This window comes from Lepidochelys kempii, chromosome 4 (assembly GCF_965140265.1).
Source record: "Lepidochelys kempii isolate rLepKem1 chromosome 4, rLepKem1.hap2, whole genome shotgun sequence".
NCBI lineage: Eukaryota > Metazoa > Chordata > Testudines > Cheloniidae > Lepidochelys > Lepidochelys kempii.
The window spans coordinates 29,430,561-29,454,688 of NC_133259.1; the positions used below are offsets into that span (position 1 = coordinate 29,430,561).

General features: G+C 40.7%; 1 long non-coding RNA gene across 1 annotated transcript; it reads left to right on the forward strand.

Moving 5' to 3' along the window:
* Positions 1-15,714: 15,714 nt before the first annotated feature.
* Positions 15,715-23,766, forward strand: LOC140910279 (uncharacterized). Its single transcript, XR_012158505.1, has 3 exons — positions 15,715-16,783; positions 21,081-21,193; positions 22,617-23,766. It is a non-coding gene; the product is annotated as an uncharacterized lncRNA (long non-coding RNA).
* Positions 23,767-24,128: the final 362 nt, after the last annotated feature.

Below are 24,128 nucleotides of genomic sequence, written 5' to 3' on the forward strand. Positions count from 1 at the left end.
CCCCTACTCAATTGATCTCAGAGAAGCACTGGTATTAGTGAGAGCAGAACCTGGAACTGTGTTGTTTTTTTTTTACCACTGCTAAGATTTATACAAAATACAGGCCATGCAGCACTTCAAATCCTGTCTACCTCCTCCATGTAAGTAGTGAGAGAAATTGAGTCAGTTCAGACAAATGTGGGGCCCCCATGAAGGCTTTCAGAATGGGCTAGCCACATGAGTAATTACTTGGGTTCAGGCAGGTTTGTACAGTCTACATTAACGGGCCCACTGCTGCCAGTACCCAAGGCAGCTAAATAAAAGCTAGCTTGAGCATGTCTACCAAAGCTGCAATCACACTCCATAATTGCAGTGTAGACATCAGAGGCACTGGTGCTGGGGGTGCTGCTGCACCCCTTGGCTTGCACTAGTAATAACCCAAATACATGGTTTCTGCCCTCAGCATCCCCACTGCAAAAATTGTTCCAGCACCCCTTGTGGACGTAACGTGAGACAACCTACTTAGGCCACTACACATATAGACCACTACACAGTTATCAGATTACAATGTCTTTTGGTAATCACTGACAAAGTACCTGAAATACTTAGGAGCCTAAATCCCATTGAAGTCAACAGGGCTTAGGCTCCTAAGTCACCTAGGTGCATCTGAAAATTGTACCCACTGCCTGAATTCAAAGTAGTAACCTAGCTATGAAAGGCCCCTTTAACTCATTACTAGTCCACCAAACCATCCAGTCCCTTTTCACCTACGTTTGAAAAAAAAGTTATTAAACCGCCAGAGTTAACAACTTAGTCCAATTATGATGACCCAGAAACATGTTTTATTGGTACCATAACATATGTAACATTAAACTTCATAGTCATATATACCATGTAGCACAAGTACTTCACCATGGATAACAAATAATCATATGAAATCTCAGTCCCTATGAGTTCTGGCTGTTAGCTATAGCAGCGATTTCCCTCATAAGGCATATCTCTTTTTTTGCCTTAGCCCAAAGTAATTGAATACCTATCAGAACAATTGATTGTAGATATAAGTATTAGCTGTAGCATCTTCATTTCTTTGTTGGACTCCCATAACTTCAGCGTTTCTCTATATAGTGAGCCTTTAAATTATTGATCATATGCACAGTCCAGAAAACACATCCATAACATACAACATAAAATATAGAGAAAATAAACTATACCCAAGTGTAAGATTTTTTTTCTGGTTACAATATAAACCATGAGAGCAAAGTCTGAGTTGTTTGTAACTATCCCCAGAACTCATAAGTAAAATAATATTCCCTTATACTGTAGATTGAGAAGGTTTTATATAATTAAGGCTTTTTAAAATAACTCATGGATAGCAACAAAAAACATAAAAAGCTGATCATTCTAATTTAACATTTTACATCACCTACTGCCTTTCATACTGTTTGTTTCATCAGCTGCACACTTTTTCTCTCGTCTCCTAAAAGCTAGTAAATCTGAGTACTTTCCAAGATCATCTGCTGCAATATATAACTGAAATTCCTTAAAATATTTTGGGTTCTATGCTGACCTCATCTGTAACAATAAATTGTTATGGAGTCATGGCAGCACCACTACAGTCACGGCTGAGAAAGCACTATCCTTCTACCTCATCTTTTCAGTTGCTTCTGATTTTCTCATAATATGGCTGTTTCTGGTGAAACTTCTGGTGCTTGGTATTGATCCAGAATTGATACCTTTGGAAAGTGCTTTATAACCAGTTATTGAGGGTAGGGTTGTTGGGGTTTTTTGCACCTGGATAACTCAAAATAAGCTTTGTTTTAAAACTTTAAGTTTGGCATAAGAATGGCTACACTGGGTCAGACCAATGGTCCATTTAGCCCAGTATCCTGTCTTCTGACAGTGGCCAATGCCAGATGCTTCAAAGGGAATGAACAGGGCGATCAAGTGATCCATTCCCTGTTGTTCAGTCCCAGCATCTGGCATTCAGAGGCCTAGAGACACTGGATCTCCCTTGTCCACATGTTGGTTGATTAGAATGCTAATTGTTGAAGCATGATTTTTCCTTTACAAAAGCTGGTTTGCCTGTTCCCCAACAAATTGTGTTCATCTATATCTCCAATAATTCTGTTCTTTACTATAGTTTCAATCAATTTGCCTGATACCAAAGTTAGGCTTACTGGCCTGTAATTGCCAGGATTGCCTCTGGAGACTGTTTTAAAAAATTGGCCTTACATTAACTATCCGTCAGTCATCTGGTACAGACACTGACTTAAGTGATAGGTTACATACCACAGTTGGTAGTTCTGCATTTTCATATTTGAGTTCCTTTAGAACTCTTGGGTTCTGGTGACTTATTATTGTTTAATTTATCAATTTGTTCCAAAACCTCCTCTATTCACTCCTCAATCTGGTCCAGTTACTTACATTTGTCACCTAAAAAGAATGGCTCAGATGTAGGAATCTCCCTCACATCCTCTGCAGTGAAGACTGACGCACAGAATTCATTTAACTTTTCCACAATTGCCTTTCTTCCTGGAATGCTCCTTCAGCACCTTGAACTTCCAGTGGCCCAACGGATTGTTTGGCAGACTTCCTGCTTCAGATGTACTTAAAACATATTTTGGTGTTAGTCTTTTGCTAGTTGCTTTTCAGTTTCTTTTTTGGCCTGCCTAATTATATTTTTATACTTGACTTGCAGGAGTTTATGCTCCTTTCTACTTGCCTCAGTAGGATGTACCTTATGGTTGTTTTAAGAACCTGAAGACTGAAATATCCAAGGTTAACATGATAAAATCTGTGTAGATGGAGAACATTGGCCCCAAATCATGGGCCTTAAAAATTAACCTGCTATAAGTCCCAATACAGCAAAGAATTTATGCACATGCTTGACTTTGAATGCTGTAAAAGTCCCACTGAAATCAATCCAGCTGCTTGGAGTTGAGCGTATTCTTACATGCTTTGCTGGATCAGAGCCAGCGTGTTCAGCACTTTGCAGGACCAAACCCCTACTGGACAGTCTTATTCAGCTACCACGGTCAGAGCTAGGATTGGGCTAGCACAAAACACACCAGCAACTCTTTCATACTGCCTTCTAGTTCTATAAAATCAAAGTGTTCATGTTTTAAAGAAAATACCTGGCTGTTAAGGTCCTGGATGCTCTCAGTTCATGTGTCTGAGGCTAACATGGAGTGACCTCAACCTGTACTTACAAATCGTAAAACAAAAGTTCTCATTGACTTGCAATGAACTTCGACTTCTAAGTCACTTAGGTGCATTTGAAAATTTTACCTGTTACCTTTTACCCATTGTTTTCCATCTTTTGTTCTTAAAGTAGCTTCAGTCTAGATTTTTCTTATACAATAAATACTATCACAGGATTTGTGAATTGTAGGTCTGTCTGAGCTTCCCAAAGGTAGTCCCCGGGCAATTCCTCCCATCCCCACCGCGCTTTGCCTTTTTTATTGTTCATTTTAGAGGATTATCACATAGGCCCCAATCCTTCAAGGGGGATCCAAGTGGGTGCAGCAGCCTCCACCCTGCAAGAAGTTCCAGGATTGAGGCCATATTATTTTTTTACTTACACACACACACAATCACACAACTATTATCTATATTACAGAGAGGCTAAAATTCTTGTTTGGCATCAATCTTTACCAAAGAGAATGTTGTAGAGACAGCTATTATTTTCAGATAGTAAAGATGAGGTATTGTTAGAGGTGTCAAAAGAGAAAGTGATGGAACAAACTAACAAACAAATCACCAGGACTGAATGGTTTAACATCAGAGTTCTGAAGAATGAAGAAGCTGGGCTGCTAACAAAAATATGTGATCTCTCATTAAAAACAGCTATATGAGAGGACTAGAGAGTGGCAATACTTGCCTGTCTTTTTAAAAGATGCTCAAGGTTATTCTGGGAATTACAGAGCAGTAAGCTTTACTTCAGTACCAGGAAGATTGATAAATCAATTTCGAATTATCATTTCAACCAAACACCTAGATGAATGAGATGATTAGGACAAAGCAGCCTTGCTTCTGTAAAGGAAAATCATGTCTGTCTAATCTACTAGAATTCTTTAAGCCTTTCAGCAAAAGAATAGATCATGGAAAACCAGCTGATGTACTTTACCAGACTTCAAAAAGCTTTTGACAAATTCCCCCACAAGAGGTTATTAAGGAAACTGTATAGCATGGGGAGAGACGCAAAGTACTAGCATGGATCAGAAACTAGCTAAGAGATAGAAAACAACGAGCAGGAATATGGCAAAAGGTTAGCTCAGGTTGTCCCTAAGATCTGTACTAAGATTTGTCTTGTGTAATATATTTGTTAAAGGTATGGAAAAGGGAGGAAACAAGGAAGTGGCAAAATTTGCAGATGACACAATGTTGTTTAGCTTAGTCAACACTAAAAAACACTGACGAACTTCAAAGGGACCCAACAAAGCTAAGTGAATGTGCAGCACAGTGGCAGGTTAAATTCAGTGAAGGCAAGTCCAAGATAATAAAGATTGGAAGAAATGATCTGAGCTGCTCATATATTTTACTGAGTTCTAAATTAACTGTAACCACTCAGGAAAAAGAAATAGGTACCATTGTGGATGGCTCAGTGAAAACCACTGCTCAATATGCAGCAACCTTCAAACCCTCAAACAAAATATATAAAGAAGGGAATATAAAATAACACTAATAATATTGTCATGCATTTACATAAATTAATGGTATGCCCTCACCCGGAATACTGCTGCCGTAAATAGGAAAACTTCCTTTAAAGTCAATGAGGATCTAGTTTGCTGTGTTCCATTCTGGTCACCCTGTCTGAAAAAGGTATAGCAGAAATAGACCACAATGATTAGAGGCATAGAGAGACTTCTATATAAGGAAAGATTGAAAAGAGTGGGACTATTTTAGTTCAGAGAGAAGATGACAGTAGACATGACAGAGGTATACAAAATAATAAATGAGATAGACAAGGTAAATTGGGCACTCCTATTGACTCTCTGTCATAATATAAATACAAGGGAAAGGTGACGTTTAAAACTGTTAAAGGGAAATCCTTCTGTACATAATGCATAGCTAACCTGCGGAACTCATTGCTACAGAATACAATTGAGGCTAAGATCTTAGGATTCAAAAAAGGATGAGATATTTGAGGGTAATAAGAGCGTCCGCTGTTAGGATAAAAATGTAGAAAGGATATAAACTCTCATGCTTCAGGGCATAAAACAACCACTATCTCACAGGCGCTAGGACAAAATTTACATTATGGGCCGGGTGTTCCATAATTGGCCACTATGGGGTTTCTTGCATCTCTGAAGCATCTGGTGCTGGCAACTGTCGGAGACAGGATACTGGACTAGAGGGATCACCATTCTGATTCAGTACGCTAAATCCTACCATATTGCTGCTATTAAGGGCAGATGGGATGTTCTGTTGTCATTTCCTGGGACTGTTCAGCATTTGGTAGAGGCATAAAAAGGTAGGAAAAGGAGAAGAACAAGTAGGTAATTTTCTCAGTAGAGGGCCACCATGAATTTGCTTTCATTTATTCCCAGTGATCTGTAAAAAGCTGCAGTAGATCCAATATGCAGCCTGTATGTACGGTAGAAGGTATATTCTTTGCTTCTTACAAATAAATAAGATAGATAACTTACTGCGCTGGCAGGAGGAGTAGGGACAGGAAGAACATACAAGAATTCTATGTCAAATGTGAACTTCCAACATTCCTCACCTGATGATTATGAGCCACTGATTCAATATGACCAGGGTCCTATATCTTGCATAGTATCTCAAATAGAGAAGAGGGTTTCTGTCAAAGCATGTAGGAAGACAACAATAAAGGTTATTGTTTCAAGTAGTCTTGAGAAAAGGGCCTGAGTCAAAAACTATTTAAGCTTTTTGTTAACTTCAGTGGGCTCTGGACCTAAGGGTACAGGACCTAGAATAGGGGACTTGTGAGTCAGGACTCATAGCTTTTAGCTCTCATTTTACCACTGAAATGCTGTATTTAGTTGGGCGAATCATTCAACTAGTCTGATCCTCAGTTTACCCATCTGTAAAATGGGGATGATGATACTTACCTATCCCATAAGGATTTTTAAAGGTTTTTTAATTAATGCTTGCAAAGTTCTTTAAGATCTGTAAATGAAAGGTCCTGTCAGAGCAAATAATACACTCCTAGAAATTCAGTGCCTAAACATTAGTTGGCCATTGTTGTTTTATATAGTTTGAAAATGTTATAAAAATAATCTCTTTGAAGAAACATACTCTTATATACCTGTAATCTATCTATGATGAGTTACCCACCCGTAAATGAACATATGTATTTCTTTACAAGTCCAAATATGGTCAAAGGACAACACACTTAAGATTTCTTTATTCTATGAACCTATGATACGCCTCAGGATACTTAACAGTACCATGACAACCACTTTCCTTGAAGATATTTTAATTACAGCATTCTTTGGAATTGTTGGTTTATTGAGACAAAACATTCATGAAAGAAGATTCATTTATAAATGTGCTTCAGACTAGGTTCGAGAGGAAGCAGCTTTATACTGGTATTTTATTTCTTTTACCCAAGGAAAACATATGGTGGATAGATTGGAAACAAATGAAAATGTAAGATGTCGTTTATAGGGTATCACTCTCCAGAAAGTGACCATGCTGAGCGGGATATAATTCCGTGGAGTTTACGAATTTGGAAGAAAAAGTGAGTTTTATACAAATATAAAAAAGGAGTTCCGAAAGTTTCTTATTAACATTGGGCCAGATTCTCATATCCTTGATCATGTTGAGCACTAATTTCAGTGGCACTGATTACAGATTAAAGTATTATTTATTGTGAGTAAAAGTGTCAAATCCAGCCCAACGTAATGCAGTATAAAAGGAGCTAATTGAGGGTGTTAGCAGGGTGCAGAGTAGAACATATATTGAAAAAACTAAGCAGTTGAGGATGAGAAACTGAAAAATATAAACCAGCTGAGGTCATTTAAACCAATTAGAAAGGAATATGAAAAAGAAAAGGTCTACTAATTTTAAAGGGGTAAACATATGTCAATAGCGGGGAAAATATCTCATCTAAATCCCACAACAGATGACAAATCCAGCAACTTCCTCTGAAACAGAGGGGCCCATTTTCCACTCTGTGTACAGGGGATTTATGAAGGAACTCCCATTAACTTTAATGGGACTTGATATGTGCTAATTCCCCATGGACAGATTGGAGATTGTTTAACTCCATAAAGAACAAGTCACAATGGTAACAGGAACATATGGCCCCAGAAGACGTTCAAGCTGGCACACACAAGATTCTAGAGAATGAATATATGTTTTGCAGATAGTATGTATTTTTCAGAATTTGAGGCCAGCACTTCAACTGGTATAAATCAGTTTACACCAGCTATCCCCCATACAAGAGTTGAGATCATGGAGAAAAAAGATAGAGAGGAGTGCCCTAGAGGCCCAGTCTCTTTTCAGAAGATATAACAGCCATTTCACACAAAGGGTACAGGCATGTTAAAACCATGCAGCTACCCATTATTCCACCCATGTCCTATCTTGTCAATATTAGAACTGCTGTGACAAGATAGTATGTTAGTGGCCACTTTGCAATTAAGAAAAAATTGACTACAGATCTTTATGATGTCAACAGAGAATATCAGCTCCCAGTTTAAGAAACCTAAGAATAGAACAGGAGAGACTTCAGACAATGGAGAAGGCAAATTACAGAAGAAATCCTGAGGCAGAGGTACTGACCTGTGGGAGAAAAAAACACTCTGATCTTGGATCAGTTTGTACTATTTACCCTCCTACCTAAAGAAAATGAAGAGGGTCATGTGTTAGCAGTTTATTTGAAGGAACAGAGAAGCAAGGAGTGAAAGGAAGATCCAAGTGCCTTTGCTTAGACTCTGGGTGATGGTGAAATCACATGCACTAGATGATAGGTGCAGGGACTCTCTCTCTATTATATGCGTATACAGTGCCTTGTAGAGTCCCAGAGCCTGGGCTCCAGCCTCAGTCCTAACATCTACACCAAGGCCTCCGAGCCCAAATTAGCTGATGCAGGTCACCCACTGGTGTCTAACTGCAGTGTAGACATACCCTTTATGTCCTGCTCCACTTCATGATTTTGCTGAACTCATTAAACTATTTAATCTTCTTTTCTTGCTTGGGAGCAGCTGAAACGTTATAGTTACATTTCAAGTCCTGTTTGACTTTTAATATTTCAGCAAAATATCGCTTGTTTCAGGCCTGACAGTATTGCTTAGGACTAGCAGACACTTTGGAACATGTTTCAGAGGAGCCGCCGTGTCAGTCTGTATTCGCAAAAAGAACAGGAGGACTTGTGGCGCCTTAGAGACTAACCAATTTATTTGAGCATGAGCTTTCGTGAGCCACAGCTCACTTCATCGGATGCATGTTTTCTGTGCACAGCGGGTTTAAGGTAGCTTGGAAATAAATAATGTAGGGAGGAAATTCCCATTTTTATGCTTTCTTCTGTCACCATTAGAAAACAAATGTCAGCTGCCTTGCCTGGTGCTTTGTGTCAGTGTTAATTCTGCCGCTGGTGCAAGATAATTTTGATGTGCTCCCTTCCCATCTGCATAGAGGGTGGGATGTTCTAAACCACCCAACTCCCACTCAAAGTCACTTAGAGCGGAGCTCTTACCTGTTGTAGGCACTTCAAAAATCCCATCCTTTATCCTACCTCATGGCTTCATCACAGCCCAGTAGATACTGTGTTTCCTTTCTTTGCCTGCTTAGGGCCAAATTCAGCCATCCTTACTCACAGTGGGGTGAATACTCTTCCTCACCTTCAGTAGCATTTAATTCTCAGTCAGTCCCACTGAAATCAATAGGATTATTTGAGTGGTAAAATACTATTCAGGGTGGTTAAGGATAAATCTGACCAACTGAGGAGTACCTTACCCATCATACAGTCCCCATGAAAGCAATAGGACTACTTGTGCAGGAAGTTTCTACTCTGTGTAAGTCAAAGTATTCGAATGTGGACCTTTGATAGCTGTCAGTATTGTCTAATCCTGGTGAGCACCTCTGAATCCTTGTTAAAGGAGCCTCCTGGTTCATCAGAAATAAATCTAGTGGGCTTTTGAATCTGTAAGTATTGGGGATTTTCTTTGTAATCAGACAATTGCCTCTGATGGATAAAGTTTTACAATGGGGAGAAGAGGGTAATTAGGTAAAGTCAATCAACCTAATATCTCCCTTCCCATTGTGTTTTTAACTTTAAATAAAACCAGACCTCATGCAGCTGTGCAGGCCATGGGAGTCTAAGCCTATTAAAGAAATCTCTTAATGACTGTAAAACTACCACTAATTGAAATAAAAATATTTTCACACTATTTTCACTTTGTGTAAGTGTCTCCAAAATAATCTTAATGCAATACATGGTGTACAAACTGTTAAGGCTGACAAGTGCAAGATGTAATTTGTGCTAATTAGCCCAAAGTAGGGGCAATGTGAAATTAACATGATGCATTAATTTTGTGGTTTATGTTTGACACAGTTTGTTTCACAAATTCTTTGGTTCTCCCCAATCCTGAATGCTTCAGTCAGCTGCCTCCTGTAGAAACTTCTGAGGAGAGTGAGCATCATTTTGGGCGCTCATAGAAATCATTCTGTATATGCAGCCTCTTTTGTAGTTTGGCCAAATCTTGATCTCTACAGCTCTATTGGACATTGAATCTTCCCCATGGTTCAGGTCATTCTGAGACAAGTGTGTACAGAATGGTAGGTGTGAATGATCTCCTTCAGGGAGTACTTTCCAACCTATTTTATCTTCTAGAAGTCTTCCCAATCAGCTAAATGTGAATCTTTTTTGATGCTGTTCTAAGATACCAAGAGATATTAATTCAAGGTCTGATCCAAATCCCACTGAACTAAATGGAAAGATCCGCATTGACTTCAATGGGCCTAACTAAGCTGGTTTATATTTATTATATTGAATATAGGAATCCAAGGATCACAGTAACAATGCTGTTTTCATGAGATTACTTTGAAGAATAATTTACATAGTGCTGAAGAGTATTTTGAAAGTATTTTTCATTTGTAATCAGTTTTTCCATTTGGCCAAATTAATCTCTGGTACATTAGTAGCTACAGTGAGTGTGACTTTGTACTGACATTTTGGAAATATACCTGAGTGACTGGCCCAGTAATGCCACAAACAGATTTGTCAATTTTTAGATGAAAAGCATAACTGCCTGTAGACCATATCATTTTATGGGGTTATCAGAAAATATTTTTACTGTAATCAATATTATTTAATTAAGTACTGATTATGTGCTTGGCACTCTACTGAACACCAAATGAGACAGTTCCTGCCCCAAAGAACTTACTATATAAAAATCATAGTGACTATTTCAAACCTATCTGCCTAAAGTTTTAATCTGGAAGACAAAAGGAGCTGCTAAGGGAATACAACATGCAAGTAAAGGGATCAAAATGATGATAGGTATGCGGCTCATCAGTTACACGCTTGTTAGTGGTTTGTTTTTAGTTTACACATACTAGATTTCCCTCTCCCCATCTTCCCTTCACCTTTCACCACATAGCAATCCCCAGCAGTTTGTGTCCTTATACCTGTCCCTCTCAACATACCACCCCTCCCATTCATATAAATTAGCAGCTAACTCATGAGATAAAATACAATTACATATAAAAATTAAGTTAAAATTATATTAAAGTTGCAAAGTCAAGCACTCAAAATACAGGAAATGCCAAATTTATGGTAGCCCATATAACCTTAATTATGCCCCCTTGTGTATCTTTTCTGTACAGCATATGAGGCAGGGATTCTGTGAAAAGAATAGTATGTGATTGTGTAAGACTATATAATAATGCATATATGCAAAAGAGCAGAATTGAAGTTGCATGGACAATCGTAAACCTTATGATTCCTAACTTTTGAGTGCTTGACTTTGCAACCTTAATACAGATCTTTTTTTTTAACGTCTTTTTTTTTTTTTAAAGAGGAAAAATGGTAAAAACATATTATCTGGGGAGGAAATCAAGACAGATCATGAGTCCCTTGATGAAAGTTTTAGAGCATAAACAGAGAGAAAAACATTGAATCTGAGAAAGATTGTATAGGAAGAAGTGTCAGTCAAGGTTGGGATACCACCTAGATATCTAAGGCAAGGGAGAGGGAGAAATTGAAGGTGATCGCATTATAGGTTTGAGCGACTAGGATGAGGGTGGTGTGTTCAACAGCAACAGAGACTGGTACGGGAAGTAGTGGGGGTAGGGTTCTAGAGGAAAGATAAGAAATGCAATTTTGGCCATTCTAAATTTGAGTTAACAGTGAGACATCCCGATAAACGGGCTAAGATGTGGCATTCGATGGAAGGAGACATGTCAGGATACAGAGATGTCAGCGGAAGCTTTGTGAGCAGTTAAGGTCTCAGAGTTAGTGAGATAAGAGGAGGAGATCTAGGGAGAGAGCTCTTACACATCTCCAGAGAAAATGGGAGAGACGAGGAAGAGAAATCATCAAAAGAGAGGCTAATGGAGCAGCAACAGGAGAGAAAAACTGGACGAGCTCAAGTCCATTGGGCCGGATGCACTGCATCCAAGGGTGCTAAAGGAGTTGGCAGATGTGATTGCAGAGCCATTGGCCATGATCTGTGAAAACTCATGGTGATCGGGGGAGGTCCCGGATGACTGGAAAAAGGCTAATGTAGTGCCCATATTTAAAAAAGGGAAGAAGGAGAATCCAGGGAACCAGTCAGAATCCAGTCAGCCTCACCTCAGTCCCTGGAAAAATCATGGAGCAGGTCCTCAAGGAATCAATTCTGAAGCACTTAGAGGAGAGGAAAGTGATCAGGAACAGTCAGCATAGATTCACCAAGGGCAAGTCATGCCTGACTAACCTAATTGCCTTCTATGACGAGATAACTGGCTCTGTGGATGAGGGGAAAGCAGTAGCTGTGTTATTCCTTGACTTTAGCAAAGCTTTTGATATGGTCTCCCACAGTATTCTTGCCAACAAGTTACAGAAGTATGGGCTGGATGAATGAACTGTAAGGTGGATAGAAAGCTGGCTAGATTGTTGGGCTCAATGGGTACTGATCAATGGCTCCATGTCTAGTTGGCAGCCGGTATCGGTCAGTCCTGGGGCCGGTTTTGTTCAATATCTTCATTAATGATCTGGATGATGGCATAGACTGCACCCTCAGCAAGTTGCAGATGACACTAAACTGGGAGGAGTGGTAGATACACTGGATGGTAGGGATAGGATACAGAGGGACCTAGACAAATTAGAGGATTGGGTCAAAAGAAATCTGATGAGGTTCAACAAGGACAAGTGCAGAGTCCTGCACTTAGGACGGAAGAATCCCATGCACTGCTACAGACTAGGGACTGAATGGCTAGGCAGCAGTTCTGCAGAAAAGGATCTAGGGGTTACGGTGGATGAGAAGCTGGATATGAGTCAACAGTGGGCCCTTGTTGCCAAGAAGGCTAATGGTATTTTGGGCTGTATTAGTAGGGGCATTGCCAGCAGATCGAGGAACGTCATCATTCCCCTCTATTCGACATTGGTGAGGCCTCATCTGGAGTACTGGGTCCAGTTTTGAGCCCTGCACTACAAGAAGGACATGGAAAAATTGGAAAGAGTCCAGCAGAGGGCAACAAAAATGATTAGGGGGCTGGAGCACATGACTTATGAGGAGAGGCTGAGGGAACTGGGATTGTTTAGTCTGCAGAAGAGAAGAATGAGGGAGGATTTGATAGCTGCTTTCAACTACCTGAAAGGGGGTTCCAAAGAGGATGGATCTAGACTGTTCTCAGTGGTAGCAGATGACAGAACGAGGAGTAATGGTCTCAAGTTGCAGTGGGGGAGGTTTAGGTTGGATGTTAGGAAAAACTTTTTCACTAGGAGGGTGGTGAAGCACTGAAATGGGTCGCTTTGGGAGGTGGTGGAATCTTCTTCCTTGGAGGTTTTCAAGGTCAGGCTTGACAAAGCCCTGGCTGGGATGATTTAGTTGGGGATTGGTCCTGCTTTGAGCAGGGGGTTGGACTAGATGACCTCCTGAGGTCCCTTCCAACCCTGATATTCTATGATTCTCTGAACTGGGAGAACACAATTTTGTGAAAGTCAAAGGAGGACTAGTGTCAAGAAAGAGATTGTGATCTACATACTCCAAAGTGGTAGAATGGTCAGGGAGAATGTTGGCAAGAACCTGAGCAGAGAGGCTGAAAGATGCAGGAGGTGGGAAAGGTTTTAGGAGGAACTGAAGGGCTTTAATTTATGGAAATTAAACAAACTGATCAAAACAATGGCCTGTGGGGTGTTTAAGTTCTGTATATCTGTTCATTTCTATTCTAATATAACCAATTTGGCTTTTGGAGGTGCTCCTTTGATTAGCAATTGGAGACAAGAAAGCCGTCAGGCTCTGATGCCTAAAGAATATTGTCTCTATTAGTCAATTGAAACTTACTATAATTTATTGACATGTGATTCAAATCATGTGCTATATCACTTACCTAATTGCAAATGATAAATGATGGGGAAATAGATCACCAGTCCAAACCTGCATATATGACTTTGTTCATAAGTGCCCCATTAAACCAACAAAACAAAGCTGCACCATTAATAGTTTGGGAGAGAGATCTGTTCACCCAATACTGCCTATTAAGCCAGCTGTCCCAATTAACCACATACCTTTAAATGGCTTTGACTGTTAATATACTTCAATAAATATACGTGGCATAGGAACTTCCTCAGGAAGTGCTATTTGGTTGTGGTACAGCAGTTTGGGTTGTGTTTAGAAAATAAAAGATCACAGCATATGACAACATACTTTATATTACACCCTCTATGCCACTTGGCAACTAGTAGGCTAAAAGGAACACTATAACCTTGAAAACACCTAACTAAAATAAGTGCTGTGTGTAGAACAGTAAAACCTTTGCCTGTTTGTTTAGTGAACTATCTAGTTCCGAAACCCTGGCCAATTTACCCTCTCAATGTAAAGGGTTGTAATATTCAGGGTTGTGCCTGAGCTGTTACTGCAAATATAATGGATGCTGCATTTTCAGTGGCTTCAGAATTGTTTTTGGATAGTTGGAGTAGGAAAGGCACTATATAAAACCAAATTCTATGCTATTCCATGTATAGAAACCGAACTCCTGCTGCATTGTTTTTAAAGTGACAGCCCAGCAGGTGTCCCTATAGGTTGATAGTATGGTATTGAGAAATTCAGAAACTTACTAGGAAATAAGCAAAATTGGATGAACATGTTAAAATAAATGTTGTTGGATTATGAGGCAGGCAACCCTGCCTGATATAAGTGACTAAGTTAATTCCTTCTCTGTTATTAAGAAAAGGTTCTACAGGATGATTCACTGTTTTTAAATGAGATCTTTTCCATTTATAATGCACTTTGACATAAATATCACTTAAAAGCAAAATATTTTAAAAACTTCATGAGATGACAACTGTCAGCTCTGTGTGTGAGAGTTTACACATCTATAAGTGTGTGTGTTATATCTGTATAAGTATATGTAAGAGAGAGGGTAGAAGCAATTATTTCATTTTTCCAAAATATTTCAGACTTTTGCAGTAATATAAAGCTTGGTCCAGAAATTACTCTCAGCCTTACTGACACAAGTGGTCACACTGATTTCACTGTGACTGTTCATATGGGTAAGGTCAGCAGAGCCGGCCCATAGCCATCAAACAGGAAATAACATAATAAAGAAGAATGTGTAGCTTGAAAGCTTGTACCTTCCGCCAACAGAAGTTGGTCCAATAGAATATATTACCTCACTGATCTTGTTTTTCTTTCTCATAATGCATTAGAAGTCAAAATGATCCAAAGACAATAAGTGCCTGTTTATTTTTAATATAGGCAAATGTAAGAAGTGTGAGCATGATCCTTGTTCCATTGAAGTCAATGGCAAAATTTACCACTGACTTGAATAGAAGTAAGAGAGAGTATCTGCACTTAGTCTGCTTGAATTTTTCTTAAAGTACGCTTTCTAATCTGAAAAATGACTATTAGAAATGGCACCTTCTTACTCATCAGATCTGTGTACTGTATATGTTCAGAGCTACATCTGTTAATTTACTGACAAAAAGATATTTTTACTATGCTTTGCTTCTGTTACCCTAAACTGAGCCCTCAGGTACAGGGCTAACGCACTAATATTTGTATCTATAGCAATGGGGCGTGGCTTCCCTCTGCGACTGATGGGGAGGAACCCCTGCCAACCCCCTGGTGGGCAGAGACAGGACATCATGCCCATCCCGCCGGAAGCAAAGGGGCAGGACAGGAAGTATAAAAGGCAGGCCCTGTAGCTCAGCTGGGAGACAGACACCGCCTGCCTGCTGCTGGGGCTGGAGCCTGAAGAGGAACTTGCCAGAGCTGCCTGCCACCAAAGATACTGAGGAATTGCTGGGACTTCCATTAGCCATGTACCCTGGGGAGACAGAGGACAACCCTGAGACACAGATACACCATGAGGGGAGTGTAGGAAGCAGCCCAAGGACACCAGACTGTAGTCTGGTTGTATTATTGTCTGAATCCAGGTCATCATATTTCAGCTGGATCCCTGCTGACCCAGTGGCAGAACCCTCCGCCGCTGCTAGGGCCCTGGGCTGGGACCCAGTGGAGTAGGGTGGGCCCGGGTTTCCCTACCCTCTGCTACCAACCCCACCCCTTGGGTGCCAGCCTACCCCTTAGACAAATGCAGACCTCTTTTGGTCTGCCAGAGCCAGGATGTCAGGGTCTTTGTTTGTCGCTCTGCCTGACCTAGAGCCAGAGCTCTGGACTACTTGCTGCTCGACCCTGCCTAGAGGGCCAGAGACTTAGAAAGTGCTAATTCCCCAATAACCGTTGCCTTGTGAGGGACCCAAGAGTGAGGGGGCGTGGCCTCCCTCCAAGACTGGCAGGGAGGGATGGCCATGCATTCCTACAGTGTCCTGGAATAAATGCATATGGAGTGTCTAAATTAGCATTTGCCAAGGTGTTAGCTAACTGAATTTAATTGGCAATTCAAAGAGGAACAAAATCTATAGTCTAGCTATACCTAGACAGGCCTGCCATTTATGTGTGTGTCTGTTTTGCACAGACCGTAGCCTAGTATAGCAATTCCTTCTGAAAACCTGTGTTGACATGCAAAAATGTGTTTGAATGCTTGCAAAACTGTAAGAAACTATGCACAATATGGAGCAAACGCTGTCTAAGAGCTTGAAAGGAGACTCTCATACAAAAAAACAGGTTTTTTCAATCCACTTTTTTTAACTTCAGGGTTTTTAAATCCACATGATCTGTTTCTAATGGGGAAAATTCTCAGATCTGTTTTAAACCACATGGAAAAGGATTTTGCACAGCTTTAATGCAAATGCTGGTCAGAAAGATGGATGGATGTAGAGGGTAACATGACCTGCCTCAGTATAAGTTATGTTACTAAATCAACATATTGATCTGGGAATGCAGTGTCCTGGAATCCTGAAAGTGTCAGGCTCAGTCTAAATGCTTCATTTCTTTTAAATTAATTTAATTTTGCCAGCTACTGTTGCTGATGAAATTATGATATCAGAAAAATGAAAACAGCAGGGCATCAGAAGCTCATCAAATCCAGTTGAATTTGCCTATTTTGAAAGTCATGGACCACACATAAAATACCTGTGTTGCTATCTAATTCCTCATTAAGGGAAACAACAACAACTTCAAATGTAATTTGCATATTTGTATATGCAAATAAGGCATCCCAAATTCTGGTGATTCTTTGTGGATCTTCTGGGATTCCATTCCTGAAACTCTGGCAAAGGAGTTGAGAGGTAAGATTATATGATTATGTGGTGACACTAATCCATCACACACACACACACACACACTCATATCATCCAGTACATGCCCTTATACTGCGCATCTCCAAATTCTGTATTCTTTATTTAATGTATTAATGCACTAATATATGGCCAGACTCTGAAACCTTGACATTGATGAGGCTTTTTAATGAGTGAGAACTACTCAACGTAAGTAAAGATTGTAGAATACGTCGCAAAATATTCAGTTGGTAGAGGAAGTGAGATAAAATGTCACATGAACTTTTTCTGAGAAATAAGAGGACAGATTTCCAAAACATACCAGGGAACTAACTCTCTTCATTCTTATCCCTCTCAAACAAACAAAGCAAGAAAATTCCAAAGTCAGTATAGTAAAAGAAAATTGTGAGGAATTCAAAAATAGCTGTAGAGAGAGGTACTATTCTGACCTTACAGATGAAATGGTAGCAGGGATTTTCCCAGACCTTACATAGCATATGTCCTTGAAGACATCCATATTGTGGACCTGCACCCATCTTGACTTTATAGATGAGTGCAGGCTGAAATGGGGCTCTTTGCTCAGGGCACTGCTCAGCATGTCCAGCTTCTTGTAAAATGGGCAGCTCATTGTGGTATGCCAGACTTGGAATGGTTTCCCTTGGCCCTCCAGCTGCTTACCTTGAACCCCTTTATCTTCTCCTTGCATTGCTACCCAGTCTGGTCAATCCTATGATAAACCAGTTTCTGAGCTATATTGTCATTCTGCTGAAAATTCCTCTTCTGGATCCCAAAGTCATGGGTTTTGCTCATGTTAGCTCACAGGTCAACCAGGGCTTTGGTGTCAGCCTCTGGCTGCATGCTGATACATGAGCTTAATACCAGGCATTCTTCTTACTGCTGTATTAGAGACCAGAAATTATTGAAGCTTAGGTTGCTGAACGCAGTGTGGGACTGAGGAAGATGAGCAGAGGCACATGAAGGAAGGTGGCTTCCAGTCAGGAGACAGAGCACAGATAGATGATATGACGGGGTGCTCTACTCACTGCAGGTATGATGCTGCCTCCTGGCCTTTCTGAGGAATAGCTCACCAGGTCAGCGCCTCTCCCCGTGGCTGCAAGCCATCCCTCCACCTCTGTTTCTTTGTCTGCTGCCACTCTCTCACTCCAGGAGCTTCTGCGACCTCTTTGTGACTTAGTCCTCTGGATAGGTCACTATTGTGGTTTCCCTTTCCAGGGCAAAGGGAATCTCTTCACCCAGTCAGGCTCAGGCAGTCTTCCTATGCACTGCCCTGCCATTGCCACTTCAGCAGTGGCTGGTTGGGGAACCCAGGCCCTCCCTCTACTCCAGGTTCTAGCTCAGGGATGCTCTAGACAGCAGTCAAGGTCTGTTGCACCATACCTTTATGCATTTCCCTGAGCCCTTTCCTAACCTTCTGGCTCTCCTTCCTTCCTCATCTGGGTCTGCCAGTTTCACTGCTCCCTCCTCCTAGGGAGCAACTGCAGGCTACATGTCTCTGCAGTCTCCAAACACTCCTCCCTCTTCCCAGGGAGTGACTGCCCCCTTTCCCAGCAGCCCCTTCTGTTGCCAGCTTCCTGGCTTATATAGACTTGTACCCAGGTGAGCTTCTTCTAATGAAGGTTTTCCTTTAAACCGAGTAAGTTAATTAGCCCATCCTGGCCCCATTAACCCCTTCAGGGTGAGTGTGGGGTGGACACCCCTCACAGATGGCAAGATAGAACACAGAACTGGGTGCCCTGGAGGCTTGTGGGAAGAGATTGGCATACTATCTCCCATCAAAGGGTTGTGGCTGTGCATTTCCATTACAGACACCTCAAGTTAGCAAAAACCCCAAAAAGCTACCCTGTACCTCAGAGCTAATTTGTGGTCCCATACAATAATGGTACAACTGAGGAGGTTAGTTTCTGAATGCAAAGCATATTAACAAGCAAACTCATGATTCACAATGAGTTAAATCTTTCATGAAGACAGAGCGACATATACAGTTCACAGATTTGTAATGAAAGTTGCATGAGGGTTCAACCATATACTGCTGTTCTGAGGATCCAACCACAAGATGATTAATCTCAAATTCCCTTGCTCCCCCAAGCCTGGGATGGAGGGGGGCATGTTTTGAATTGCTCTTGAGTGACCCCGTCTGGTTCCTAATTGTGGTGTTGACAGACTCTGCAGCTAGTCCTTCTCGCTGTGGAGGAGTATGGGTGTGATGCAGAACCTCTGAGGGGGAAAAAAGGAGGATGCCAGTAGGCCCTGCAACACTCCGTCAAAATAGTAAAATGAAAAATTATGATACTTCCTTTGGAAAAGTTTTCACATACCAGAAATGTTTTTGGCAGTTACAAAACAGAGCCAGAGGGAATGCACACCAGTAAAATATTAGTTTCAAGCAAAAAAGGTAGTAATGGGTAATAAAGGGCAATGCAACACATAATAAAAGTCTCTTGTGTACATTGAAGTTAACTGGTTAGCTCTCACTTTTGCAATGTCACTTACACCAGATGTTCCTATTCACTACTCATGCAGCCTCTGAGAACACCACTGTGTTCTCTCAACACAGTGCAAGGCAGGCATGTTATTCCCTCTAACATGTAGCCTAAAATTCATCATTATGCTGCCCAAATTAAATAATATGTAGAATAATATTACATGGCATCATCCTTGAACCTCAACTTTCCTTCTCCTGTGTCTACAAGCATGCCTGTCTCTGCCTCTGCAACAAAACCCGGGCACACCACAGCCTTAGCTTGCATGGTGGTGACATCTTCCCACATGCTTTTCTCACCCTGGCCACTACGTTTCCCTTCTCAGTGGCCTGTTCCAAATGCTGCCACCTCCTCAGATGTAGAAAGAAGGTCAACAAATATCACCCTCCTTCTAAGCCAATCAGTTCATTCCCCATTCATTTCAATATAGAGTCCAAAATTGTTCTCTTCCTTTTTAAAACTGTCCATAGATTTAGCTTAATCTATCTCACACACTTTCTTCCCCTTCTCTCTCCCCTCCATTCGTCTAGTACTGATTCTTATTTGTCATTTCTCAGCATCTCCTGGAGCAGCTTTCTTGTATAACCCTACCTCATCTCACCATCGATTTTCTCTTTTCTCCTTTGCCTTTGCGTCTTCATTTTTCTCTCCTTGAAAAAGTGTGGTGCATGACAGCACAGCTGCCTCTCTCAAGGCAGAGAGCAGGGTGAGCATGCAGACGTCACAGGACTGTCTTACCAAGAGAACGTATAATTTACAAGAGATGTTGAGACGCCACAATAGAATCATCCTATTTTGAAGGCTTATGTGGAACTTACATGGTACTTAGGCCTTGTGCTGGGCCCTCTCCATAGGACTGAATTTCACACATAATGAGTTTGTTAGTTTGGGAGTACACTGCTTAAATATCACTCTAAATATGATCCATGGGAAATGCAGTCACGTTCCTTGTTCCTGATCTATTTTCTCCTGGATTGCATAAAATAAGATGGCACTGTCATCATAAAAAATAGAATCCCCAGGATCATACATAAATTCTCCTCTTTTCCATGCTCACAACAAACCTACTGCTACCTTAGTAGGCAGTCATAGAAATCTATGATCTGAATATCCGAGCGCTATGCACCCATACAGGAGTGTAGAAGACTCATTGGAAGAGCCTACAAGATGAAGAAAGGGTCCAAAATGTATACTGTGTGTCAGAAGAATGGATGTACATGGAAAATGAAGTTTTGCTGACTGCAATGAAAATTTACTCCATGACAACAACTGTGCATTTTTCCATGGCTATCACAGACTTCAGGGATTCAGGGAAATCCAGCCACTTTTAGAAATCCCATGAAATTTACTTTTTCACCTGAATTCACATGAAATCAGAATTTTTCCTTAGGAGACTCCATAAAATTGGCACATTTCCTTAGAAGACCCCATGAAATGATAAAGGATATTGCCATTACTTTTAACCTAGCCTCTTACTGCAATCTCAAAGTGATAGCTTAGGTTATAGACTCCTTGCATTAGTTGGTGGTGTAATTTAACTAGAAGATCATATTTATAACAGCATTGTGCAGAAAAATAACAGCAATTAAAATGGATCATCTATGGAAAATAAAATAACAAAAGGCCCCTGTAAATACAAAATATTAGCAGCAGCATGGAGAGTTTTAATTTATGTACAATATATTGCTCCCAAATTCAATAGTGATAAGACAGAACATTTGATGATGGTTAAAAGACTTTGAAGCAACTTTGTTGTGAATGAAAAGGTACCTATCTTGTAACTGGGCTCTTCAATTAACTTTTCTAAGGTCCCAGAGAAGTATGAAAAAATATAAAATATGATGCTGAAGTCCAAACTATGATACGGAACCAGAACAAAAAGAAGCACCAAAGGTGATCAACAAAAGAAAACAAGATTCACGTAATTTATTCTTTAAACTGATCGTTTATTTTTATCAAATAATCAGATCCAGCCCAGAGGAATAAATTTTGTGGCACAAGAATTCATTAATCCCCATGAAGTGATAGCTCAGCAATCTGTTTAGTCTGTAAAAATCAATACACTGAGTCAAAACTGGCCTGCCTTACTCACACAAGCTACTGAGACTGTTTACTAAAATACAGTGAGCCAGATTGGATCCCAAATCCCAATGGGCTATGGGTCAGATATTGACATCCTTTATTTCATGCATAACTCCTATTTTTGACTCCAGCCTGACTTGTGCCTGAACAAGGATAGCAGATTCAGATTTCTGCTGTGGCTTTCAGTTAGGACTTGATCTAGCAGCATGGAAATCAATGGGAGTTTTGTCATTGACTTCGGTGGCACTTAGGGTGACCATTTTGCAAGTGTGAAAAATCAGGACAGGGACCTATATAAGACAAAGCCCCAAATACTGGGACTGTCCCTATAGAATCAGGACATCTTGTCACCCTAGTGGGACTGGATCAGGTCCAAAACAAGCAGCCCTATTGTGCAAGGTGCTGTGAGTGCCTTCAAATGTTAGAAGACCAATATAAGGCTCCAAACCAGCAAAGCATGTAAACATGAAAGTAATCCCTTTGACTTCAAATGGACTATGCATGTGGTTAAATTTCAGCATGTCCCTGTGCACCGTGCCAAATTAGGGTATAAATGCCTAGTGAGAACTGTCTTCCACTGAAATTTATGGAAGCACCTTGCAGGATCAGGCTACATTTGCCTGGCCTGTGACAACAATGCTACAGTATATTTAAAATAGATTTCCTGAATTTCATCTGCTGTCTTGTTGGTAGGAGGAAGGACTGAATATTAGTCTCCTGCTCCTCCATGGTAAGTGAGAATCGATTAGCACAAATTCTAAAATCTTTCTGAGCTAATGGGATTTTGAAATTAGTGGAACGTGGATTTATTTCAAATAGCACAAGCTAATCTTAATATCAAATCTACATTCTGCTTTTTAAAACTGTTGAATTTAGGGCATAAACAAGATGACAAATATACAATTGAAATCTATTGACTGATTTCTTTTACACAGAGCAGATGGTTTAAAAAGAGGTAAAAAAAGTCAAAGGGGAAAAAATTTAGAGAATTACCATCTTTTTATTTAACATACCATCAGCTTTTCACCCTGTTCAAATCTAGACTATAAATATGTACAAAAAATTCAAAACTGTAATTCTCTCTCCCAATTCTTTACATATGTTATCACTGATTGTTTTGTCTGAATGCTAATTTCTAATAGAAGCCACTAGAACTAAAGTGGGTTTTGGAGACACATCAATAGATTACATTAAACTATTTTGGTAATAAAAACCACAGAGATGTGGAAATACTTCTACATTTTGCTGTTTCATCTTTGTAGCGAGGAGGCATGGCCTTCCTCAGAGACTGATGGGGAGAAATCCTCGCCCACCCCCTGGTGGGCAGAACCAGGACACCCATGCCCGCCGGCCGGAAGCAGAGGGGCGGGACAGGAAGTATAAAAGGTGGAGCCCAAAGAGGATCCCTCCAGTGCTGAGGACTTGCCAAAGCTGCCAGCCAACCAAGGTGCCAAGGAGTTGCTGGGACTGTTGCTGGCTGTTTGCCCTGGGGAAACAGAGGACACCCACAGAACCGAGGTACCAAATGAAGGGGTTCTGGGAAGTAGCCCAGGGACACTAGACTATAGTCCAGTTGTATTGTTGCCTGAATCTAGGCCAGTGTGTTTTGGCTGGATCCCCACTGACCCAGTGGTGGAACCTGTGACTCTGCACCCCATATTCTTCATAGAGATATTATATGCATATGACATCATAATGTATCTTATGCAAGCCAGGTCATGTGAGATCATTGGAAAGGTTATGATTTATTGAATATGATTATCTTATTTGTATGCATGTATCTTTTTTGGATCTGAAGTTAAGAATATTCACTTTTGTAATACAGATATATAGTCTTTACACCTGGCAAAAGACTGTCAGTCTAGATGGTTGGCTGGGAAGGACACATTCAGGTTAACAGGCCATTAGGAGAAAACAATAGGCTTTAGAAGCAGCTAATTTCCCACTGGGAAACCTTCCTGAGGATGCGGTAAACAGGCTCTGACTCATGACTGCTATGACACTACCAGGTCACCTGGTACTGGACTCCATATAGGAATACTAGTGTTTTTTCACTGACAGAGAATGGGAACCAAGCTTTGAGACAAAAGGTTCCTGACATATGCAAAAGCTATTTAAGCCAGGGGAGTGACATCGTTGAGGTTCTTCACTAACTCCCTGCCCAAAGAGATTCCTGGAAACACCTGAGGAATAAAGACTGAACTGGGGAAAGTGCTGGACCCAGGCTAAAGGGATTTTTAGCCTGGGGTTTCTACACAGCTTGCCCATTAAGAACTTGCGGCCTACTTGGATCATCATTTAGGGTGAGGATTTGCTATTCATATCCAATCTCTTTAGTATATTATGCTTAGTTTGTGTGTTTTGTTTATTTGCTAAGTAATCTGCTTTGATCTGTTTGATATCCCTTATATTCACTTAGAGTCTATCTTTTGTAGTTAATAAACTTGTTTTTGCTTTGTCTAAAACTGGTGTGTCTAAAACTGGTGTGCCCCATAACTTGGGGCAGAAAGCTGTGTATATTCCTCCCCACATTGAGGGAGGGGGTGAAATACATGAGCTTATGATGTACAGTTCCCTGTGCAGTGCAAGATGGTATAATTTTGGGTTTATACTCCAGAGGGGGTGCGTGCCTGAGCAGCTGGAAAGTTCCTTAGCTCACAACAGGGACTGCAAAGGTGGCTTTGAGACACATTGGTACTCCTCTGATCCTGAGGAACTGTGCCAGCCCCATCCCTCAGTGCAAATTATAGCAGACCAAAGGCTGCTTTAACTTA